The 22,300-nt window shown below is 31.5% G+C and overlaps 1 pseudogene; it reads left to right on the forward strand.

The window, feature by feature from the left end:
• Nucleotides 1–324: 324 nt before the first annotated feature.
• LOC108472383 (cellulose synthase-like protein E1) lies at nucleotides 325–5,010 on the forward strand (annotated as a pseudogene).
• The last annotated feature ends 17,290 nt before the right edge of the window (nucleotides 5,011–22,300 follow it).

Consider the following 22,300-nt stretch of genomic DNA (forward strand, 5'->3'; position numbering starts at 1 on the left):
AAAAATAATTTATTTATTTGATTATGTACATAAATAATTTGAAATGAATAGTAAAAATTAATAAAGTCAAAAAACTAACGCCACCAATATACCACGTTAATCATAAAATTAAAATTAAATTTTTAGCGAAACAATAGTGAATGAAGCAGTGTGTATAAATATCAGAAAAATATTAGTAATTTTCATTAATTAGGGGGTAAAAAATAAATAATAGTGGTGTAGCAGTTGGCGCCACGTTTTAATATTCCATTAAGTTTTTTTAAAATTAAAAAAAATGTTGAGCCATGAAAAGTAAAAGCAAAGCATAGCATTAAAGTGTGCTATAATCCCACATTATAAAGTCAATGGTCAGCTTCCATCTTAGCACCATCTGCAGAACTAGTTGAGATAGAGAAATTACAGAAATGGCAAAAAGTAATTATGTTCCACTCTTCGAAACAAAGCAAGTTAAAGGACGACTCCTTTTCAGGTGCATTGCAGCCTCAATCTTTCTTGGCATCTGCTTCATTGTTATGTATAGAGTAATGTTTTTCCCAGTCGGAGGAAAAGCTGAGAGATGGACTTGGATTGGACTGTTTCTTTCTGAGCTATGGTCCTGTTTTTATTGGTTTCTCACCACCGTTAGTAGATGGAACTCTGTCTATCGCTTGCCGTACATACAAAGGCTCTCTCAAAGGTATATATACATATCTTAATTATGTTGTTTACATAAACTATTCATGCTAATTCGTTTCGTTTTTCATGATTCACAATTTAATCTTGAAAAGGTTCGAAAAGGAATTACCTGGCATCGACATTTTTGTGTGCACAGCGGATCCGTTGATAGAGCCACCGAGCATGGTGGTGAATACGGTTTTATCAGTGATGGCATATGATTATCCCCCTGAGAAATTAAGCATCTATTTGTCAGATGATGGGGGATCGGATTTGACGTTTTATGCCATGTTAGAGGCTGCAAATTTCTCCAAGACATGGCTTCCTTTTTGCAAGAAGTTCAGAGTTGAACCAACATCTCCTGAGGCCTACTTTAGGACAGCTTCTGAACCACTCAGTGATGCTGTCAATGTCAAAGACTGGCTTTCGGTTAAGGTAATTTTAATATTTGTTCGCTTTCCACTAACTTATTTTATATATATAAACATATGTGTCATTGCATTTTTTATCGTTAAACAAGAGTGGTTGTCTTGGGTGAAAAGGTTATGTATTTATTTTTCAATATTTTAGTTGTTTTATTTAATACTTCATATAAAAATAATAAAAATGAAAATGTCTTTAGCAACACTTTTAAGTAAATTTTTATTAGGTTGGTGTGAGTTGATATAAAATAATAAAAAGTAAAATTTAAATTAAATTATATTTATTGAGTTGTATTTTACAAATTAAAAGTAAAATTAAACAAATTCACAATTAAAATTGATTTGTTCTATTAATAAAATCATGAAAAATTTAAATCTAATAATATTAGCAATTAACTTTTATTAAATTCAACCTAAAACTGAATTGAACACCAAAAATTAACATCATTATCTTTGAATAACAAAGTATATAAATTTTGTCAAATAAAAGTATTAGATTAGACAAAAAATAATACAATTTCCACATTAAAAGAATATATCAAATTCGAGCATCAAATTATTTATTAGGCCTAAATGAAATTCTTAGTAAAAATCATCAATCTTATATAGTAAGACAAAGCCTTTTAACTGTAGAACAAGATTAACATATATAAATCTTACTATATAAGATCCTAAATTAGGAATATTTGATACGTCATGAGTGTATAAGTCTCATGTACCATAAATGAATAATAATATGACATATCATCATTAAATTAAAGAAAAAAATAGAAGACTTGTAAATAAACACAAATAATTTTATTTAAACATAATCAAACATTAATTGGAACTATTATAAATAAATATTGATAACCCTCATATTTAAAATAGTAAGTTTAAAGGTTTAGGGTCTAAAATCTTAAGGGTTTTAGCATAAACACATACATTATTTACTCTAGCATTGCACGTCAAAGGTGTGGATATATGTTTGTGTTTATATATATAATATTGTTAATACTTATGCAGAAACTATACGAGGAAACAATAATGAGGATTGAAACCAGTATAAAGTTGAACCGAATTCCAAATCACATTCGTAAACAACACAAAGAATTTCGTGAATGGGACTTCGTTTTAAGCAAACATGATCATCAAACCATTCTTCAAGTAATTACTCGTTTCATAAACTCTTAATTAATTAATTAAAGTCGAGTAGTTGAGCTTAACCAATTAATGGTGCTTTAATTAATGTTTCTTAGATCCTAATTGATGGAAGAGACTCCAATGCTGTGGATATTGAAGGAAACCCTTTGCCAACTCTAGTGTACTTGGCAAGAGAGAAAAGACCCCAACATCACCACCATTTCAAAGCTGGATCCATGAATGCTCTTGTAAGTATAATATTATATAGGCCTAAATATGTACAAATAAAAAGCTCATAAAATTAAATGAGCATTCAAACTCTTACTGTTTTATTGCAAACAGTTAAGTTATCAAACATATACCTTTCATATAATTAAGTCAATGATTGGAAAAAAAATTTTGATCAGAGGGAACAATCAATTGTTGTCCATTTGATAGTCATAGAGCAATTGGGGTTAGGATGATTATTTACTTTTAATTGAGTACTTTTTTTTAATATTTAAATTTATTATATATAAATATTTTTTTGAAAGTAATTTAATTTGCTTGTTACTAACTGATTTTATGGTGAAAATTAGATAAGGGTTTCATCAAGGATAAGCAATGGTCCAATTATTTTGAATGTGGATTGCGATATGTATTCCAACAATTCAAAGGCAATCAAATATTCTTTATGCCTTTTCATGGACGAAAAAAAGGGAGATGAGATTGCCTACATACAGTTTCTTCAGAGTTTCGATAATCTCACAAAAAATGAAATTTATGCTAGCTCTTTTCGAGTACTGCAACAAGTAAGTAATTCAGTCTTTAATAGAAAGGTTTCAACCAAACAATGATTAATTTAATCATATATATGGCATATAATCTTGATGTTGATTTTCATTTTGGTTATATTTGATCTGTCTGTGTTGGTTAAGTTGGAGCTTCATGGACTTGATGCAATTGGAGGACCATGCTACAATGGCTCAGGATGCTTTCACAGGAGAGAGGCTCTCTGTGGGAAGAAATACGAGAAAAACTATAAAGTTGATTGGAAGAAAGTAAGTGATACAAAGGCTGATGAAAGTGCGAGCTTCCTTGAAGAAACATGTAAAGTTCTTGCAAGCTGTACCTTTGAACACAACACAACATGGGGAAAAGAGGTGCATTTTGTTCATTCTTACGTGAATACACAAATGAACATGAACCATTATAGTTTTATTTAGCTGATTAATTCAAGTTAGCTGTAAGAGGTGACATTTAAGTAGGTTTGAGTTCTAATTTCATTAATTATAATCTCTTTTTCTATTTTTAAGTATTAACTTGTTGAATGTCACATTTTAAGGATAATGCATGAATCTAATAGGTTAAGAGGTGACATTTAAGTAGGTTTGAGTTCTAATTTCATTAATTATAATCTCTTTTTCTATTTTTAAGTATTAACTTGTTGAATGTCACATTTTAAGGATAATGCATGAATCTAATAGGTTATCACCTAATTAACATAGGCAAGTAGACAAGGATTTGAACATTTCTTAATAGTAATGATAATAAGTTTTTCGCTGCAGATGGGTTTAATATATGGCTTTCTAGTGGAAGATATAATTACAGGGTTGAATATACAATGTAAAGGCTGGAAATCTATGTATTTAAGCCCTGAAAGAGATGGCTTCTTAGGAGTTGCACCAATAACATTATTACAGACGCTTGTCCAACATAAGAGGTGGATGGATGGTCACCTTCAAGTTTTCCTATCGAGATATTGCCCTTGTTGTATGGATATAAAAAGATCCCTCTTAAGCTTCGACTTGCTTATTGTCCTTACAACTTGTGGGCTGCAAACTGCTTGGCTACGTTGTATATTGTTGTTGTGCCATGTCTTTGTTTGCTTAAAGGCATCTCATTGTTCCCTAAGGTATGAAGCTCCTAGGTTCTTAACTATCTATCTCGTAGGATGCTATATGGAATGATTCTAAAACCATGCCAACCTGCAGATATCAAGCCCCTGGGTGTTCCCATTTGCATATGTTGCCTTTGTACACCGTGCATATAGCCTCAATGAATTTCTATGGTGTGGAGGCACATTCCGAGGTTGGTGCAATGATCAAAGGATGTGGTTGTTCAATAGAACAACTGCATACTTCTTTGCATTATTTGAAACCATCTTGAAGCTATTAGGATATTCACAGCTAAACTTTGTTGTCACTGCCAAAGTAGCTGATAAAGAAGCCTTGAAAAGATATGATGGAGAGTTGATTGAGTTTGGTGCTACTTCACCAATGTTTGATATTTTAGCCACACTTGCAATGTTGAATTTGTTTGGTACCTTTGGGGCACTCAAGAAGGTCATCTTGGATGTAGATGAGGACTTACAGGTTTTGGACAAATTTGGGTTGCAAATTCTCCTCTGCTTTGTTTTGGTTACAATCAACTTGCCTGTATACCAAGCACTCTTCTTCAGGAATGACAATGGCAAGATGCCCAGTTCAGTTACTTACAAGTCTATTATTTTCGCCATGCTAGCCTGTACTGCAACCATGTATTGAACAAGTATAGTTTTTAGAAAGAAAGTCACTACCTAGTATTTGAAAAAAAAAAAAAAACACACAAGTGTTGAAGTTTGATTCTTTCAATAAGTTTGATTTTATGTAATGAGGTATATGAGATTCTAGAATAAATTGTGTCATTAAGAGGATCACAACAATTTACTAGTTGTATTTAAACAAGTAAATGGTTTCGTCGAGGAGGAACTTGCTTTTGGGTGTAAAACCACCATATCTAAAGCTATATTAGATAAGGTGTTATTTTTTTGGTTTAAATTGTTTTAGATAAAGTACTCTTAATAAATGTACTTTTTAGAGTTTGAATTTATATTCACACTCTTATAAGACGAGATCACTTCAACCTTAATCAACTTAATCAACAATTTTATGTCCATGAAAAATTATTACACATGCTTGATAGATGATTAATTGTAACAACAAAATCTTATGTGATTCCATTTATTTATTGGATATATTGAATGGAAAAGAAGTGTAGGATATAAGCAAGCCTAACCACCCTAGTTCTCAGCTGCCGCTATTAACAACAAGGGGGAGAGGAGAGTGACCAGAGAGCTCAAATTCGCCATGGCTGACATACCAGCAGCCAACAAATCTACCGCCCAGGAAGAGCCAGCACCAGGGCCAGGTCACCAAGGACTGCCGTCGCCACCGTAGAGCACGTCGAGTACATCAACGGTTTCAAATCCTGCGCCTTCGAGAGTGTATTAGCACCCGGACTATGTCATGAAAGTAATTTACTCCTATCAAAAGTATGTGAGTAGTACATTATCTTAGAATTTTTATTTAATGAACTACCTTTATATCTGCTTCCCATAATCTCATATTCATTCAAAAAACTTGGTTTAAAGATGTTAAAAACCTTCAAACTTTGAAAAAAATTTAATTAAATACTTTTTTTTTTACACTCAATTGATATTTGAACTTTCAAAATGTATCAAAAAGGTCATCAAACTTTTTCAAAAAAAGCAATTAAGTCCTTACCTTTTTTTTGCATTCAATTAGGTATTGGAACTTTCAAAATGCATCAAAAAGATCATCAAACTTTCAAGAAAAAACAATTAAGTCCCTACTTTTTTTGCACTCAATTGGGTACTTGAACTTTCAAAATGCATTAAAAAAGCCCTCAAATTAAAAAAAAGAAAAATTAAGCCCCTTTTTTTTTTACACTCAATTAGGTATTTGAACTGTAAAATGCATTAAAAAGGCTCTTTAACCGTTAACTTTAATAATTTACCGTTAAAGTTAACTGCCCCTAATTTTTTTAGTTAAAGCCAACCCTGTTACAACCATGGCATGACATATGGCAAAAAATTATAAAAATTAAAAATCAATAAAAGTTATAAAAATTATTAAATTTTAATAAAAATATAAAAATATTTAAATTTTATTAAAAATAGAAAAAAATTATTCTTAGACGATAGGGCTAGATTGAGAAGGCTACATTAGCCACCAAAATGGCTAAGCTAACTTACGCTACTTTTGAAGACTTTAAATAAACTCATTTTAGAGAAAAACTCGTATTGTACTTTTGTGCTAATTTAAAACATTCATTTATTGGGTCAATTGTACTAAAAATTTATTTTATTATTGATAGTGTTGTTTTAGAAAAATCGTTTGCTTATCGCTCATCTTTGTAAAAACCCGATGTTAAACTAATGCAGCGGAAAAACCATTTTTCAAGTCATTTTGGAACCTAGTTGTCTTATCGATTAGTTTTTCAGAAACAGTTCATTTAAAATGCAACAGAAATTAGGGAACAATGTCAAATTTTACTTAAGCTAGATATCATACATTTTCTGGTTATTATGCTTGAGTAATCCATGCACGCAAAAATTTTCAAATGAAAAGTTACCAAACCACAAACCAGAAATAATTAAAAATTACAAACCAAAACCAATAGAGACTGATCAAAACTTATTAAAAATAGTCCGATGTCCAAGGTGATTCTCCATATGCCGAGTTTAGTCCTAGTTTCAAGGTTTACCTGAAAAATTAAACACTATGGGGGGGTGAGCTTATGAAAGCTCAGTGTAAGTCAAACAATTATTTAAACACTCAAAAATAGCAAATACTGTGAAGCATATTAGTGTTAACAGAAGAACACAGAACCATCATTGGAATTTCATATCATTACATAGCAATTATGAAATTGATGTCAAATGGTGTATGAGCATGAGTCATCATTCATTCGAGTAAAAATCATTAATTTTGATACCATTCAATACAACACAATACAATACATAGCATAAATCAATAACATTCGAGTATGTCGTGAGAATGATGCAATGCCAAAAGGTTCCTACCCAAACAATCCACTACACACCACAAGTTTTCCAGAACCCGTCTACCAAACTCCAACAAATGCGAGCCTACCACATGGCCTGACACATGGCTGTATGGCATCGACAGTTCAGTTTTCGACTTTCTGTCATTCGCTGTTTTTCTAGTTTTTCGATACACACCTTGACAAATTTTTATGCGAGTACTACCATGCGAGATCCCGAGCCTAAAGCGTGAATTAAACCACCAATTAAATGATTTCTCGAAACCAATTCATTAAGATTGACATATCTAATAACAAAGTTACATCAAAGAATTTCAACTTAAATCCCCAAATTAACTCCTTACCTTCAAGAAATAGCATCCTAATAATGACCCTAGGTTTTTGGAGAACTAACCACCTCGCCAACTTTCATCTATAAACTCAAACAATTAATAAACGAAACCTTTAACCCATAACTAATGAAAAGGAACAACCCACTAACTATAGAAGAAACTTAAATGCACTTATGCAATAAATAAATAGTATGATCCCACCTCAATGATGATCGAAATCGCAAGAGAAAAAGGAAAAGAACTAAGTGTTAAACAACACAAGAAACATATGAAACCAACTAAAGAAAAATAAAAATAAAAGAACAATAGGAACTAACAAACGGTGGCTGGAAAAACAAAGAAAGAAATAGGGAAAAAAACTAATAAATGAAAAAGAAAAGTGGGAATAAGGATGGAATAAAGCAACAGAACATAGAAATTTGGAAAAAGGAAATTAATTTCTTTTCTTTTCTTTTAATAAAAGAACAATATAATCCTATTAATAGATTTTCTGATAACTACCCAGATTCCCTCAGAATTCAAATTTAACCCAAATTTCCCTAGATAGGCGACACACTAGTTAAGTAGCAAAAATAATTCAATTTTGCTCACGTAGGAATTCGAACATAAAACCAAAGGGTGAGCTAACACCTTACTACTAGACCAGCAAACTCATTCTGTCATTAATTGCGAGAAAATTATTTTTAACTCTAATATCCAAAGTCAGGAGTTGGAATAAAAATAACAAAAAAAATTAAGGGAAGGGTTTTGAACACAAGACATTAAGCACACACAACTAACACTTAACCACTACAACAAATTAATTTCTTCGTAGAATTCCACAACTTTTAATACAAAAACAAAGCGTGACCACTCTCACGTTTCACTAATCCAATTTTCACTAACCCAATTTTTGGGATATGACAACTCTCCCCTCCTTAAAACAATTTCATCCTCGAAATTCCCGCTATCCCACCACTCGCTTAACCACAAATATGAAATTTTTTATTCCAAACTAACCATTACGCTACCGCTGCACAACTCTGATCTCCCTACCAAATCGATCCACACTTTCCTTTATAGAGAGCTTATGTAACATCTCGAAATAAGGCCTAAATGGAATAGTGGTTGCGAAACCACAAATTTGATATAGAAAAATTTATTTCGATTAATTTTTATGATTTACCGAGTGATTAGATGCATGTGTTAGAGTATTGATAAGAAATTTTATAGATTGCATGTTTAACTTGCCTATTAGGGCTTATTTGCGAAGTTGTTTAATGTACCGATTTAGGGCCTAAACGAACGATGGTTTTAGAACCATGAATTCAAGTCAAAAAATTTATTCTGATTAAGTTTTAAGGTTTATTTATTGATTAAAATATTGTGTAAAAATATCGTTAAGAAATTTTACTGATAAAGTGCTTAATTGGACTTTTAGAACTAAATTGCAAAAGTTACAAAATATGTATTCTAATTTATAAGTACTTGATTGAAATGGGGTTTTAAAGAGGAGGTCCTTAAATGGTAATTAGACCATTATATTTTGTTTGGACAAAAATGGGCATGAATAGGACAAAATTTTAAAGAAAGGCCTTAAGGGCATTTTAGTCATTTGGTAAGTAAAAGAAATAAAAAGGGAAAATAAAGCCAAAATTGACTCATCTTTTTCATGGAGGCCGAAATTAGCATGGGGGAAGTCATGGCTAGGGTTTTCAAGCTTTCCAAGCTCAATAGTAAGTCCGTTCTAGCCCCGTTTTTCAAGTTCTTTACGTTTTTGGAATCCCGGTAACTTGATTAAGCTTATTCTAGCAATAATTTAAGGTAGGGTTCATATTTGGAAAAATACCCATAGGTGAAATGTGTTTATTTTTATGTTTTATGGTAGAATATGAAGGCTTAAATTATGTTAAACAACTTTTGCTAAGTAGTTTTACGCAAAAATGAATAAAACGGCTTAATCGGTAAAAGTTGTTATTGTTCATAACTATGTGTTAGAGTGAGAATTTGATGTTTCCATGGAAGGGAAAAATGATCATCATGTCATAAAACATAAAAATAAGGGATGAAGTTTAATTCCCGAGTCTAGGGGCAAAAGTGTAAATATGCAAAAGTTTAGGGGCAAAATTGTAATTTTGCCAAATTTTTCATTAATTAAGTAAGTAAAATATGATGTTTTAGATCCCGGAAAATGATATTTGAACCTAGAATGGGAGAAAAATCGAAAATCGAGAAAGTTGGTAAAATGGTCGTTTTAGTATCGAGGTACGTTCATATGTATAATAAGCATTAATTTATGCATGTTTCAATGTAAAATTGATATATTTATTATGATTGTCGAGGTGTTGAAAGTAAGTATAATTATGATGATTTAAATGTTCAATATTAATTCGACATGGAAATGAGAAAGTACGTAAGTTTGTATGTAAATAATACATTATCTTTATTACGTTTTTATATTTCAGCATATTTTATGTATTGTAGCTGATTTTTGCATCATAATTGACTGGAAGAATGGAATAAAGTATTAGAAAGTGAGATACTTCCCGTTTGAACCTTCGGAATCGAAAGATACAGATGGTATGTAGCTAGGTCATATGTGTAATACGGGATGTATACCACGTGTACAAGAGAGCTACGAGACATTATGAGGTAGCTAGGTCGCATGGGTGATACTATGTGTACACCATGTAGACAAGAGAGCTACGAGATAAATGTAGCTAGGTTGCATGTGTGGTTCCAGGTGAAGGACACAATGTAAACAAGACAGCTACGAGATAAAGTGGCTAGGTCACATGGGTGGTACTAAGTGTTCATCATGTGTACAAGACAGCCAAAATTATGTGTACAATCGAGCTAGGTCACATGAGTGGTGCTAAGTGAAGGCTACTATGTGTACAAGAGAGCTTCAATTTTAAAGGTGGGCTTTGTGCGATACCATCGCGTATCTGTTATTATTCCGAAGCGTTCAACTGAGAAATTGATTAAATGAAATTGTGTATGACTTTGTGATGATAATTTTTAGTATATACGTGTGTAACTTATGAGCAATATGCACGATATGTGATTGGAAATTGGAAAGATTGTTTTGGGTAAGTGATGAATACAATTGAAGTGTGAAAGATCAAAATTTACAATAAAACTGTTCAGGATAGTTGCAGTGACGAGAATCTAAAAATTTACCAAAAATAGTAGAAATTGAATCAGAGATTAAATGAGATATAAAATTAAAGCTTAATGAGTCTATTTTCATATAATAGAAACAGAGCAAGCAAAGGAATTATATATTCTAAGATATTTAAGTTTATATGAGACTGGTTTAGAATGATTACGTGATCCCCTGTTCTGACTTTGAAAAATAATTAAAAATTGTAAAAAAATAATTATGGGATATAATTTACATGTTTGAAATTCTTAATGAGTCTAGTTTCAAATAAAATAAAGTATAACATCATATTAGTTCTGTACAAAGAGAAAATTTATTTTTAGTGAAGAGTGGTCAGGGCAGTTGAGCAGTGAAACAGGTATAACTTCAATGAATAAACTGTACTAATTGGCTAGACCAAAAATTATGAAAATTTTATGGTAAGAATATACGTGAATATAGTTTCAAATAAAATTAACGGTTTTTAATTGGGAGTTCTTTAACTCCAGAAATAAATAATTTAGCTGCTGATACTCTGCTAGATAGCTTATTTTGAACCTGTTTATAATTGTAATAGTGAAAGTATGTGTGTTTGTGATGGTAATATTCCGGGGACATATTGTGACTTTGTTTAATGTATGATAATGTATTGTTTATTAATATTTACATATTTACTTACTAAGCTATAATGCTTACTTTCTTCCTTTCCTTTTTCCTATAGTGTCACAAATGTTAGCTCGAGTTGGAGGTCGCCGGAGGTTAAATCACACTATCAAACTATTGATCGATATATAAAGGTTTTAAAGAATTTTTAAGTCTTTGGCATGTATGGAGACTCGTTTAATTGTTATTAAGTTGCTAGGAGTTGGCCTAAAATACTTACCTATGTTATTTGAAGGTCTCTATTGTATAAAGTCATTTAATGTAGATAGTCTTGATTATGTTATTAATTAAATGATGCAATTTATGAATGTGCATGCTTACCTATGTGTGTGGTTGAATTAAAGCATAATATGGGCCTTGTAAGTTTTTTTTAGGGACAGCTTGAATATGTTTGAAAATTTTAAAATTTGATGAAATTTTATGTCTCGGTTTTAAAGGATTACAAGTACTCAAGTCCGGTAATACCTCGTACCCTGTTCCGGCGTGATACGGGTAAGGGGTGTTACATTAGGTTTAAACCCCATTTCTCCTATTTTTGTACCTAACTTGGATTGTCTCAAAAAGCTTTCTACAGAAATAACGCTAAAGATCCTCTACCCAAACTCTTAAAAATATCGCTTACCAAAAATATACAGGTACAAATAATTCTTATCAATTTAGAGTACATTCGAAATAGATCGTAGAAGTACATGTATCATTGTCAGATGCATCTCGACTCTTTTGATGCCTAGTTACATATCCCCTTCTCTGATTTTGTTTCTGATTCGAAGCTTTATATCCGACTAAAAAAGTGTCGTGAGCAATCCCTAACTTGATGCTTAACAAACCCATATCTAAAACATGCCCCCGTTTTCTGTCAACGTTCACTCGAATGGCATCTATCACAGTAAGTACAAATCAGAACCTGATCCACATTCACAACTGTCTCATCCCACCGAAGCCTGTCTACATTGGCTCGTTTCCTTGGTTGTAGATTCAAGTCAATAGGACCAGCACTCCTCTTATTCTACGCATTATTTATTTCTTTATTCTCATTGTGCGAGTAATTACTCTCTACCGCTAACTTGACTTGATACGTTTGAGGTCACTCAATCATAAAATTTTGACCCACAGATACCTCTTAACTTGATACCTCTTAGGACACAGCAACGTCCCCTGCTTTCTGATTACTGCCCTCAGATTCAGGCGTCATAGCAAATTCATTGATTTCCAAATTGGGCTTACTACCCCGAGAAAAGGACTCGGCTCTGGCCACTCAATAATGTGCATCACACCCTCGCACATCATGGCTATAAGTACTCATTATACTAATCTACAGTTTTAGAAATTTTATGAATTAGCTTAAGTTTACTGAAAATCCTAAGTCTAAAATTTTAACAGAGTTACTTATAGAATTACTACAGTCCTTAGCTAGAGTAGAGTCACCTTAGCACAAAAGTTTTGCTAATTTATCTTATATAGCTAAAGTAAAGATACTTACAGGATCGGCGTCGGAGTCTGGGATTCTTTTTTTACAGACTCAAAAATAAAAATAATCAAAATTTGATTACACATTTTTTATAAACCCTAAAGATCAAATTTAATAAGAAATTTGATTTAATTCAAACATATTTTAAGAAGATTTTTTAACCAAAAAATCACAACCTGATTTTTATAACCTGGCTCTAATACCACTAAATGTAACACCTTAAATCAATCGAGAAGTTATGACCGAATGTTGAGAAATTACATTAACTTGTTTAAAAACCTTTATTTTGATCGAACTTAAAGCGCGTTTCGAAAAAATTCTGGCAAAACTCTTATAGACGTTTTAGAAAAAAAAAAAACAAAGTTTGAAAACACTTAATTAAAACCTAGAATTTGAATTCAAAATTTAACATGTTGAAAGTACTAACATGGCCAGATCATTTTAAGTATTAAAATAAACATTTTTTAATACATTTGTTTATTTACAGAAAAATTCTTTAAGGGTTACTTAGCTTGTAGCGAAAAACTTTCAAAGTTTAAATTTTGAAAAACCAAATTTTATCTTTTTTTTCCCGCGAGGTTTTGCAGTATCAAATTCGTAGATATCTATATCGACAAATTAAATGGAAACCAAAACAAACCCAAATAAATTTACAGTCCATCAAAAGCTTAAATTAAATAATTATGAAAACCACTAATTTTAATTTAATTGATAAAACCATCCGAGCTAGTGCACGCCTTCTGACTCTAATTTACTCATTACCTAAAATGTCAGAAATAAAATAAAGGAGTGAGCTATAAAGCTCAATGGATAACTAAAACTCAAATTGAGATTACACACATTATGATATACAAAACAGAAAACCATAGAAAATTTCATAACGATCAGTCAAACAAAATTTAGTATGGATGATTATGCCAATGCAATATTTTTTAGAAAATCATCATGCAAAATTTTCAGGAAACGTCCTACCCAAATCCGCTACACACCAAAATAGAGTTATCGCCCAAACTCATCCATAAAAAATAAACTACTAAAGTCATCCCGAGTTGCCTGACAATGATGACCCGTCGCCCCGGATTGCCTGACAACGATGGCTTAACAATATGCAGTTAAACTGCCAAATCAAATATATGTGGTCAAGCCACTAAATACACAAATCATTAAACTGCTCGTACAGAATCTTCTTCCTCTAACATTATCCCAAACCCCATGTAATGTGTCATGTCATGCATGCACAACATCAGAATGGTGAGCATGTAGGGCATGTTGACATACAGTAGCAGAAACAGATGGCATAAAAGTCCATGCTTCACAAAATAGATTTATTAAAGCTTTTATAAACACATTAGTTTTGCCATGAAATCGTATGCATGGTTACATAACAGATTCAGAAATAAAAATTAACAAAATCATACATTATACAAACTTATACAGACATAGCGAACCAGAACATACCATCAGAACTACTAGTATCATAACATGAAAAAATATATATTACAAATACCCTAAACACATCAACACAGAAGCATATTAACTGATACAATGTTTTCATGTCTTAATTAAGCGATACGGACCCTACGGAGAGGCTAAATATAGTTCATAAAACAAAATGAACCAAAACGGGAATTTTCAGAAAATAGGCCCATAGGCAAGTGTGGCCCACACGACCTAAAAGGCTAGCCCATGTAGCCCACACGACCTACCACATGGCCTAACACACGACCGTATGACATTGACAATTTTTTATGTGAGTACTACCACGTGAAATCCCGAACCTAAAATGCAAATTAAACCACCAATTAAATGATTTTTCGAAACCAATTCACTAAGATTGACATATCCAATAACAAAGTTACACCAAATAATTTCGAGTTAAATCCAAAATTAACTCATTACCTTCAAGAAGTAGCAGTCGAATAACGACCCTAGGTAGTCGGGGAACTAACCACCCCACCAACTTTCATCTATAAACTCAAAAAATTAATAAATGAAACCTTTAACCCACAACTAATGAAAAAGAACAACCCATTAACTATAGAGGAAACTTAAAAGCACTTACGCAATAAATAGATAGTATGATCTCACCTCAATGACGATCAAAATCGCAAAAGAAAAAAGAAAAGAACTAAGTGTTGAACAGCAAAAGAAACATATTAAACCAACCAAAGAAAAATAAAAATAAAGGAACAATAGGAACTAGAAAACGGTAGCTGAAAAAAAAAAGAAAGAAAGAGGAAAAAAAACTAATAAAAGAGAAAAAAACAAACGTGGGAATAAGGATGGAATAAAGCAATAGAAAGTGGAAATTTTAGAAAAATGGAAATTAATTTCATTTGCTTTTCTTAATTCAATTATGCTCACATAGGGATTCAAACATAAAACCAAAGGGTAAGTTAACACCTTACCACTGAACCAGCAAGCTCATTCTATCATCAATTGTGAAAAATTAGTTTGAACTCCAATATCTAAAGTCAGGAGTTGGAATAAAAATAAAAATAAAAATTCAAAGGAAAGGTTTTGAACATAATACCTTAAGCACACACAACTAGCACTTAATCACTACAACAAATTAATTTCTTGACAGAATTCCAAAACTTTTAACACAAAATCAAAGCGTGACCACTCTCATTTTTCACTAATCCAATTTTCGCTAACCCAATTTTTGGGATGTGACATCAAGAGTTTGAAAGAATTTTGCAATAGGGTTTTGAAGGAAAAATAGATAATAAATAAAAGTAAGGAGGATAAATTCTATTAGGATTTAAAAAGTAGTAATTTGAAATTCAAATTAGGATAAGAAGGTAAAAGATATGGAATTTTAATTCTATTTAAATTTTAAAGAAGGATAAGATGTGATTTCAAATTAGGATAAGAAGATAAAAGATGATGAAATTTTATTTCTATTTAAATTTTAAAGAATGATAATATATGATTTTAAATTAGGATAATAAGATAAAAGATGATGAAATTTTAATTTTATTTAAATTTTAAAGAAGGATAATATATGATTTCAAATTAGGATAAGAAGTTAAAAGATGATGGAATTTTAATTCAATTTAAATTTTAAAGAATGATAAGATTTGAATTCTTTGAATTCTAGTTGGGATTGGATTGGGGTGAATTTCTAATATTTACTAATCTTTAGGGTGTCATTGTAATTTTTTAAAATTTTGAGGGCTTTATTACAATTTTATCAAAGTTAGGGCGCCACCTGCAATTTCCCCACTTTGGCCGAATTTAAAAGGAAAGGGAAGGGAAGAGGCATGAATAAATCTTGGGCAAGGAAAGTGGAATGGGTGATGCTTGGCCATTAGGCTAATGCCCATTTTATAGTTATATCTCACCACTTTTAATATAAAAGCTATCTTTAAGCTTGCTCTTTTAAATACATAAAAATTAATGGAAGAAAATTCAAAAGTGGGGGTTTGAACCTTGGTTTTTTAGGGATTTTATTAAGCTCTTAACCACTAATGCTAGAACTTAATTTTTGATAATTTTATAAATTCTAAACCCCTAATTTTTAGGATGTGAAAAATCTCCCTCCTTTAAAAAAAATTCATTTTCGAATTTTAACTACTGACACAAGAATTGCTTAATCACAAAATCTATTATTTCTTCTTTTAAACTAACCACTAATTTTTGACTGTGCAACTCTGATTCTTATTCTCTTTAGCTTCCTACGGGTTTTTTTTTAAGACATTATTCACTACCATGATCTATCCTTCAGTAATTTCACTAACATTTTTCTCTATCCCAAATTTCCCTATTTAACCGAATACTATTGTTTCTTCGAGTCTAAGGTTTATCAACAATTTTCAAGTAAAAGTTCAAGCATTAGCTATTTCCTAAATGTTTACAGTCTAAGAGTACAATTTATCTAAAGTCTCAAAAGTAACAGTAACTAAAGTAGGACCAGCATCGGAGTCTCGAATTATTTTTTCAAAACTTGTGGCATGATTTTTCCCAACTTTTCCCCATCATAAAAATAATTTATTCCTATGCATGCCTACTCCTTCAAAAGTTTAAACCATTGTTTAGAAAACCTAAGGTCTTATAACATTAAATGTAACCATCCCAATCCTGCCTAGACGGTACACCCGAGCCGAAGAGATCACATTAGTCACCGAAGTGATCCTCTCTTCTTCTTTTTCTTCAAATCCATCCTCAATTCTAAACTTAGTTTTTCTTATAGTGAATAAATGATATTAATAAATTAAAACTAACATTAATTTAGACGTGAAAAGTAAATCAATAATCTTTGTATAGTAAATCAACCTTGTTAAAACACTTAATAAATAAACAATATTTTAAAATCATTATCAATGAGAAATAATAAGTATAAACTTTTCTATCTATATAAATACCTATTAATAACATGCATCCTAATTGATGTAATTTAAATAATTGTCTCATGCCACGATTTTTAATAAAATAATACAATAATTGTTATAATAAATAATAATAAATCATTGGTGAGAACAAGCCGAGACCCTCCGCATGTCAAGTCCACGTCCTAGTCCGTTGGGTTATCTGAAAAGATGGAAATTAGGAGGAGTGAGCTATGGAAGCTTAATGTGTGTCCCTTTAAAATAAACAAACCAATATTCGAAAGTACATGTCAATTATAATAATCAAGTTCACATTTAACATTCAGTTGAATTCAATTGAACAATTCAACTATGGAGCCATAATATCATTTTCATTAGATATATGCACCTTTATCAGTTCAGTCATTTCAACATGTACTTTTCAATGATTATGCATGGTTTGTCATGCAACATTCGTTTAACGTTTCATTTAACATTCGTTAATCCTACACCCGACCAGTAGCTCTCTAAATAGGGAGTTTGTAACACCCCTAACCCGTATCCGTCACTAGTTTAGGGTTACGGGGCATTACTTAACAAAACACAGTTCAGCTTGCTCATATAATTCATTTCTTGTTCAAAGACGTATAAATTTCTTTACAAATATTCAAACCAAATTTGCATACATCAAGCCAAGTTCACACATTTTTAATATATAGTCAATTAAAATCAAACATGCTATATTCATCAAGTTACATATACAAACTATGCTTCAAAGTTCAAACTTATTAATATCATTTATTTAATCACATATTCAAATCAACTAATATACATCAAAGTCATGTTATTCAGACGTAATAAATATAATATTAAAACCATATGACTTTAACATTAATGGCACTCAGATACTTAAAATATATTCAAGAATATATCATTACATTTCATATATCGAATATATGTCAATACATCTATTTCACTAGTTGTATATCAAATATATCATTTCATAACTTCTGCACATGCGTATATTAAAACAAATTAAACCATATTACACTGCTTAATATCCATTCACATATGCGACATTAGTAACATTACAGCATGGCCGACATACTTTTAATGATATCATATTAGGCGTATACCATCCTTTAAAAAAAAAAAAACTAAACCATTTCTAAACACAAATATCAAACTGTAGCTATCCCATTCCATTAGCTTTTTAATAAACATACCAACTCACATATATCATGCACAATCGTACATTAGTCTAAGTTAAGCTATCCCACACGACTTATTAAACATACATATATAACTCAAAAGCAAACATTACTAAATATCATTATTACCAAATTATGCACATTTCAATATAGCACTCATAACCATTTTCTTTTGAACACAAATGCCAAACTAAAACAAACCTATTCCATATGCTAATATCATACCAATTCATTTATCATCTATTCGGCTATCAAATTAGCCACAAAAATCAAATCAATTTCACAACTCAATTCCAAACTAATATATATCACCTCATAATCAAATAACTAAATAAACATATTACTTATTAACTACCCAAAAGACAAACAAACATACCTAAAACATATTCATCATTTTCCATTTAAAAATCGTACCTAAACAACCAATATACAATCAATAATATTTTCATAACTTAGCTAATATAAACTTATCATAATAAAAAACATATCCATCACCACATTAACGTCACATAATTGAATTGAGTAACAAATACATCATACATATATACCAGAAACATACTTCCAAAATAAGCTTATAACATGACCGAATATACACAAACATTTACATCATGATCAAGCCATTTTTGCATGGCTATATATATAAAATTTCAAAACCAACCATATCCAAACGAGCCTATACATGCCATATGTCAAAAGTACAAGCTTTCAAAGTACTGAAATAGCGATTGATAGTCTGATGATGTTCCAAGATGATCCCTAAGCTCGTAGCTAGCTTCCAAAATCTATAAAACATCGAGTAAACACACAAAGTAAGCTTGAAAAGCTTAGTAAGCCATAAGCAAATAAATCATCAAAAGAGCATTTACATTTTAAATCTAGTTGACCGAATATAACAAATATCACATACATATATAATCACCTTTTATCATGTAACATTCATATTACCAGATCAAGTACTATACTTACCTTAATCTTTCATGAACAAACAAAATTCACACGTACCTGAATCAATTAGCTCAATTTTACATTCAATCTTGACTCGACATTGCCTGTTGAACCATTCGAAATCATAAAGGATACATGGAAATCATATAAGCTTATACAATGTCATATCCCAGATATGGTCTTACATGCTATCACATATCGATGCCACTGTCTCAGACAGGGTCTTACATGTATCATATATGATGCCAATGTCCCAGACATAGTCTTACACGTTTTCTCACTTTGATGCCAATGTCCCAGACATGGTCTTACACGAATCACACATTGAAATTCCTAATGTCATGACATACGTATCCTATACTATTCCTATGGTCCATACGGGGCTTTCGGACGTCATAATTCAATTAATTCAATCTCGAACAACTCCTCAAATGCTCAATTCAATTCGGCACATACATATTTATTTACAATTCAATTTGGCACATATAAAAATTTATACATCTGAATTTAACAACATTATTTACTTATGACCTTACCTTTTACGGAATGAACGGAACAGAATTACTATTCAACAATTTTCAACTTCCCCGGGTCCAAATCTGATTTCTTCATTTCTTGATCTAAATTAATACAAATTTAACTTATTTAATTATATATTCATTAAATTTTCATCCAAACCACATAAATGGGTATTTTTCACTTTAGCCCCTAATATTTCACATTTTCTCAATTTAGTCTGTATTTCAAATCAACACAAAATACAAAAAATTTCAATAAACTCATGTTAGGCTGATTTCTCCTTAAGTCCCTAGTAGTTAGGCCGATTTCTCCTTAAGTCCCTAGCAGTCCATTAATTTCATTTATTTCACATTTTGACCCCTAAATTTTCAAATTTCACAATTTAATCCTAAATAAGAATTTTTATCAAAAATCACTTAATTAAACATCATAATCAATCAACAAATATTTATTTTTCATCATCAAACAACAAAAACTTCAAGCTATCATCAATGGCAAATCATGAATACATCAACAAATTCAAAAATTCAAGCATGGGCTAGCTAGTATTCGAAGCAACGATCTCAAAAACGTAAAAATTATCAAAAACCGAACAAAAATGAACTTACAATTGAGCTTGATAGTAGCGAACCCTAAATAGCCATGGATACTTTTCTTTCTTCTTCAATTTCGGCAATAAAGATGATAATGGACTAAATTTTTATGTTTTGTTTTATTTTATTAAGCTTATTAACATAATTACCTTATCAACCTTAAAAATTAAATAACAAAACACATAATGATTGTCCATCTTTGTCCACTCAAATATTCAATGGTCAAATCACAACATAAGGACCTCACATTTAATTAATCAAAGCAAATAGGCACTTTAACTTATAGCATGCTACTTTTATATTTTACGCGATTAAGTCCTTTTATCAAATTAAACAACCAATCGATAAAATTAAATCACGAAATTTTCACACATATCAAATAACATGCTGTAAACACCAAAAATAATATTAAAATAATTTTATGACCTCGAATTTTTAGTTTCAAAACCACTATTCCGATTTAGCTAAAATCGAGCTGTTACAAGTTCCCTAAAACCCCCTCTATCTTTTTACTCCGCTCATGGACGTTTACCACTACATTTGTTCAAATACGGTAAGTGTAGATAAAGCTGCTGATGACTGTGGAAGCATAGCCGCTCCCAATAGAAAACTGTTAGAGAGTTCGTGAGAGCATAGTGCAAAAACATCACTGTTAGGATATGATGTAACTCTGGGCACACAGTAAGACCATTGTAGTTGGAATCTGCTACGGCTGTGAATACACAGCGAACATTCATTTAACTGCGGAGTCACGACCACTCGCATATAATAGCCGTCAGAGTGATTATGTGGCACAATGATATTGCAGTTGGAATCTACCGTTCTATGGATACATGGTCAAACATTCGTTTATGCAGTCAATATGAGCTTCTATTCTTCCTCCTTTCATATCATCCCCCCATGCATATGCAATGCAATCATTCTTTAATGCATTCATTCACTCAATCATTAATACTTTTAACATTCTATTTTGTTGCATAATAACGATAGTCATGATTATATCCAGCAGTTAATAGTTCAATCATTTAGGCATACGAGACATTCATTCAGTATTTATAATATTGATAACTATAAAATCATCCATGAATCAAGCAATCAATCAAAAGTAATTAAAATCATAAATTCATTCATGCATATATTCAATCATTCTAATCCTAATCTAGGACCTAACTACATAATCTAGTTCTCTAGATGCCATTAAAAACCTAATTAGGAACTGAATTGCATAAAATAATTAAAGACAAGGCAAAACTAAATTTTTTTAGTTTCAGAGGCCACATGGCTATGTAACCAACCTGTGTGTGAAGCCCCAAGTCGTGTGCGATGCGAAAGGGTGAAGCTGTAGGAGCCACACGACCATGTGTCTAGGCTGTGTTCAAGGCTCTAGGCCATGTGCATTGGATCCACACGACTTTGTGTTAGGCCGTGTGCGGGGCTCCAGGCCGTGTGCAGTGCGAAGAGGGTGAGGTGCATGAGCCACATGATCGTGTGTTTAGGTCATGTATGAGGCTCCAGGCTGCGTGCAAAGCAAAGATGCGAGGGAAACCAAGGGGACATGGCCATGTGTAAGGTCGTGTGATCCACACTGGCAGGCTACACCCCTGTGTGATAAGCCATGTGCGATTGGGAAATTTCAAATTTTGACTCAATTTTTTATAAAAGAACACACACTTGACTTTCCTGTGACCTTAGATGACTAGCCTACATTCAAGTTCGATTTGAACACCTATAAAGGTATTTCAATTGACAAAATACAAGAATCAAGAATGAATTTTCAATATTCTGGAAATTTTCAACAAAAACTTTAAAGATTTTTAATCTGATTGAAATATTTATCAAAACTTGATATCTTCCATAATTGAAAGGTCCTAGTCGACAGAGGATGAGATACTTATCAATCTTGATAGAAATTCAACGATCTAATGACACGATTTTCAACAATTTGGGAAAGAACAATTGATGAGGACTTGACTGAATTTTTAAAAAATTTAAAGGATGTTTTTCAACAAAATTTAAGGGCTTACAAGAGTTTTGAAATAGAGAATTTTGAAAGAAAAATAGGGTATAAATAGAGAGAGTTAGGGTTTCAATTTGATAAAATAACAAATAG

This window comes from Gossypium arboreum, chromosome 11, assembly GCF_025698485.1.
Source record: "Gossypium arboreum isolate Shixiya-1 chromosome 11, ASM2569848v2, whole genome shotgun sequence".
NCBI classification, from domain to species: Eukaryota; Viridiplantae; Streptophyta; class Magnoliopsida; order Malvales; family Malvaceae; genus Gossypium; species Gossypium arboreum.